Source organism: Octopus bimaculoides, chromosome 10, assembly GCF_046866305.1.
Source record: "Octopus bimaculoides isolate indiv1 chromosome 10, ASM4686630v1, whole genome shotgun sequence".
Lineage (NCBI taxonomy): Eukaryota > Metazoa > Mollusca > Cephalopoda > Octopoda > Octopodidae > Octopus > Octopus bimaculoides.
The window spans coordinates 76,775,985-76,781,491 of NC_142937.1; positions in this window are offsets into that span (position 1 = coordinate 76,775,985).

The window sequence follows — 5,507 nt, forward strand, 5'->3', positions numbered from 1 at the left end:
CTTTCAGTTTCCGTCTACCAAATCCACTCACAAGGCTTTGGTCGGCCCGAGGCTATAGTAGAAGACACTTGCCCAAAGTGTCACGCAGTGGGACTGAACCCGGAACCATGTGGTTGGTAAGCAAGCTACTTACCACACAGCTACTCCTGCGCCTATATAATAACAACAACAACAACAACAATAATAATAATAATAATAATAATAATAATAATAATAATAATGATAATAATCATAAGCCTGGTGTACCCTTATCGGACGGGTAGTCATGATGGGTATACTGGGCTTCGTATATTTTACCCCAGTGTCACTTTGATGGCATGCACTGGTCTCTCACTCAATAATAATAATAATAATAATAATAATAATAAGAAGAAGAAGAAGAAGAAGAAGAAGAAGAAGAAGAAGAAGAAGAAGAAGAAGAATAAGAAGAAGAAGAAGAAGAAGAAGAACAACAACAACAACAACAACAACAACAACAACAACAACAACAACAATAATCCTTTCTACTGTAAGAACAAGGCCTGAAATTTGGTGGGACGGGGATAGTCGATTACATCGACCCCAGTGTTTCACTGGTACTTAAATTTTCGACCCAGTAAGGATGAAAGTCGACCTCGGCAGAATTTGAGCTCACAACGTAAAGACGAACGAAATGCCGCTAAGCATTTTACCCGACATGCTAACGATCCTGACAGTTTGCCGCCTTTGTTTCAAAGAAATTTCGAGGGAGGGGTAAGTCGATTACATTGACCTCGGAGCTCAGCTTGTACTTATTTTATCGAGCCCGAAAGGATGAAAGACAAAGTTGACCTCGGCGGAATTTGAACTCAGATAATGAAGATGGACAAAATGTCGCTAAGCCTTTCACCCGGCGTGCTAACGATTCAGCCAGCTCGCCGCCTTAATATGAATAATCCTAAGATTTTGTGGGAGGGGACTAGTCGATTACATCGACTCCAATATTCAACTGGTACTTATTTTATCGACCCCGAGATGATGAATGGCAAAGTTCATCTCGACGGAATTTGTACTCAGAACGTAAAGAGGAACGAGACACCGCTAAGTATTTGCTTAACGATTCCGCTAGCTCGCCGCCTTGATATTAATAATAGTAACAATAACAAGCAAGACAACAATGCATGCACACAAATATAACATATATGACTGCGCACGCGCGTATGTGAGCTGATTCTTAGATCCAAGAATTTTAATTTCTGTCGAATTGCGTTGTTTCTCTACGCGCAAGACCAATCTTTGCGTGAAATAGTTATTTAACAAAGACAACAAGAAAAACTGCGTGACAGTGGTCTTAGACATGGCATTGCAGACCACCATGCAATTTATTTTATTCTTCTCTTCCGTTTTATTTTGACATGCGCATTGTGTTTTTGTTCTTCCCTATCGTTTAACGAATTCAGTGTGCACATGCGCATTGTGTTTATTTTCTTCCGGTTCCTACTTAAAACCGTTTGCAGACCACGACCATCTCACGAACGCAATTCGTGTGATAGTTGTAAAACAAGGAAGAGATAGAAGAGGGTGTTGTTGTTGTGAGATTTTACATTTTTAGCGTTTTTCTTCAAACTTCTGTTTTCATTCTACTTCGAGAAACGTCAGTTTCACTGATGATGGAGTCACATCAACTGAAACAAATGTCTGCCTCAGTTACCCACGTTCGTGTTTTTATTTTCAACTTTTGCAGTCGTTTTGAAGATCAAAGCAGCTTAAGAGAGTTGTGTTGATGGAAGTGCTCTAGTTTTTTGATGTCACAACGATGATGTGTCTAAGTTTCACAATTGTAGAATAACGTTGCGTTGATACCACCTGCATAGACCGAAATTTCGTATTTTGGGGGAAATATTTGTTCTTAAAAGTTAGTTAAGTCTGTTTTATCAACTGCTGAATAATAAGATCCAATTTTCTGTTCCATAAACTTTTCCGAAGTACATTTGTTAAGAAGAATAGTTCCAAGATAAGGAAATTGGCTAACTTGTTGCAGAGCTGCATCAAAGATAGTGATGTTAAAATGAAGGAGGTCTGTCTTCGGAGCAGATTGAGCTAGGACTGCAATCTTTATGATATTCATTGTGAGACTAAAATGATTATATGCACTGGTGAAGTTGGTAACTAATTATTGGACTTGCCGATGTGTATGACAAAAGAATAGACTTGTCATCTGCCTATTCAAGCTTTTAGATGTATTGGAAGAGATCAAAAGTTGGTGATGTTAAATAGTTCACCATTCAAAACAGTATCTCATATCAACACTTACATTGACTGGATGAATTTCGAAATACATTGCAGACAACTATAAGGAAAGTTCAGGTACAAGAATGCAACCCTGCTTCAATCAACATGTATTCGGGAACTGTTAACAAAATTGTTTTTAACTTAAAAAAATGTAATCTAACAAGCGATTAAATCAATGAGATAAGATGGTGTACGCAACCATAGGCATTCTTCTGTTACATTGTCAAATGCATTTTCCGGTTTCTAGAATACACGGAAGCATATCCCTGATGACCCCCCCGCCCCAGTTATCTTGTATAGAAAAATCATGTTGATTATACAACAATGGGTCCGAACTCCTGACTGTGACTCGAGGGAAACCTCACCAGCAATCATCTGGAGAGAGAGTTTAGAAGCATTTTGGATATATGATAGTGGCAGGCATAATTGTATGGTAAGAAGCTTGTTTCTGAAACACATGGTTCCGAGTTCAGTCACCGCGTGACACCTTGGGCAAGTGTCTTCGACTATAGCCTTGGGCTGACCAAAACTTGTGAGTGGATTTGCTTTACGGAAACTGAAAGAAGCCCGTCGTGTATATATATATATATATATATATATATATATATATATATATATATATATAGGTGTGTGTTTGTGTGTGTGTGTGTGTTTGTGTGTGTATGTATGTGCGTGTGTGCATGTGCGTGTCTTTATGTCTGTGGTTGTCCCCCACCACCGCTTGTCAACTGGTGTAAATGTTTGCGTCCCCATAACTTAGGGGTTCGGCCAAATAATCCGATAGAATATGTACCACGCTTAAAAATAAAGTCCTGAAATTGATTTATTCGACTAAAACCCTTCATAAGACTAAACCACAGCATAGGCGCAGTCATATGACTAAGTCAGGTAAAAGATATTTTTCCAAAATGGAGTCCGATGTATTTCAGCGTTAAACTTAATTTCTTAAAGAAGGTGATGATACCTGCGTTTTTTAAATTCATATATACCATATATTCTTTTCTATTCTAATCACAAGGCCAGAAATTTGGGGGGAGGGGGCCAGTTGATTAGATCGACTCCAGTACGCAACTGGTACTTAATTTATCGACCTAGAAAGGATGAAAGGCAAAGTCGACCAAGACGGAATTTGAAGTCAGAACGTAAAGATTGACGAATTACCGCTAAGCACTTCACCCAGCGTGCTAGCGTTTCTGCTAGCTCGCCACCTTCCATATATCCCATATAAGTAGGATTAATGCGAAGGGCTGGGTTTAGAGAAGTTATTCTGAATGTTTCATTAATTCTAGAGGAATGTTGTCTGGTTCTGAATATTTTCGTTCTTTCTTTCTGTTGACATTTTCAATCACACGAAATAAAGATTTTACATTCATCCATGACTGCTAGAGATGATCTTTTATATTTTATCTTTTATCATTTACTTGTTTTGGTCCCTAGACCGAGGCTATGCTGGGACACCGCCTTGGAAGATTTAGTCGAACAAATCGACCCGAGGACTTTTGCCGAAACGCCAAGCTACGAAGAGCTAAACAAACCAACACGCGTTGTCAAGTGGCGGAAGGAGACAAACACAAACACTCGCACACGCACACATACATACATACATAATGGCTGCAAACTCGTGTTCGAGTACTGACATCGCCTGATCAAAAGTCCCACACATGCGAAGGCTACGACCAGTAATTTTTGTGATAGGTGTTACTTTTTCCAAGCGATAGTAGGGAGAGGATTTTCACAATTTCAGTTCCACTCTTTGAACATGGTCGACATAAATTCGAAAAGAAGAAATAGTCTACATCATTGAATATTTTCAGTGTCGCATGTTTTCTCTCAGACTTACCCTCTCCTGGAGAGACGCTGTGACAACAGATGGGCCTCCCACTCCCAGTGGGCCAACCGTGCGCTTGGACATCAACCCAGGTATTTCGACCTCCCTGTGCATACATAGATGCATACATACACATGTACACATATTGTTGAATGGCAGATGACAGCTCATGAGGTCTTCGGCCTTTTGATATGTTTTATTTTTCGTCTTGCAAGGTGTCCAACAAACATCCTCCTCAGCAAGCAAGCTTCATGGTGTTGCCAGTTTAGTCGCCAACGACCTGAACGTGCAACAGGTTGTACCGGGTTACATGTTACCAGTAGCGCCATGTTACCACTATATATATATATATATATATATGTATATATATATATATATATATATATATATATATATATATATATATATATATATGTATATATGTACATGCACATGCACATACATATATATACGTGTGCATATGTATATATAATATTCATATATATGTATATGTTTACACACACACACACTCACACACACATTACATAAGTGTGTCTGAGTGACACATTGAAAGACATTCAGACTCATATACACACATAAACACAAAAACAGACAAGCACATACATATACATACATACATACATACATTCAAGCACACACCACAACACACACATACACACATGGAAAAACACCCATTCATCCACATCGAAAAATATCAAGCTAAACCATCACACGTATACCTATTATGAAGTGACCAACAAACGAATCAATTGTTACTTTAACCTCTTTCTCGGCGACAACGTATCACTGTCACATGATCGACTCGGAATCATTTCACTGTAACTCTATTATTCCTACTCATTCAACCGTACCAAAGTCTACTCATTCGTGTATTACTTGAAATCATATTTATAAATTCCCCGAAGAACACTTTCAGATTTTCGGCCAGGTTAACGCTGTACCAGTGAGTTTTACATCTTTTGCTTTCTTGGTTTTATTTCGTTTTGATATGTAATTTGGGTTAAGTGGAACTACATGAGTACAGAGTTGAAGGATTGCCTCAGGACTCTCAGGGCAAACAAGGTCAGATATTGTTGCTTGTGTATGATCTTGACGCATAGCTAAATGGCAGTCAACAACATAATCATACAAAACAATTGTTGATGGGGATTTTAAACACGATATTTCACTTTTGCACACACACGCACAAACACTCGTATATACGTATGTAGGTACGTATGCATGCATGTATGTAAATATGTATGCATGTGTGTGTATTTAGCACTGACTACTTCCCAGCACCTTCACCACCATCCACACACCAACACATGCACACACGCATACGTCAATGTCACCAGCCCCCTTCCACAGGCACGCACATGCACATACACACTCACGGGCACCTTCGTTTTGGGATCACCACTACTTTATTATCTCTCCTTCTTCCTAG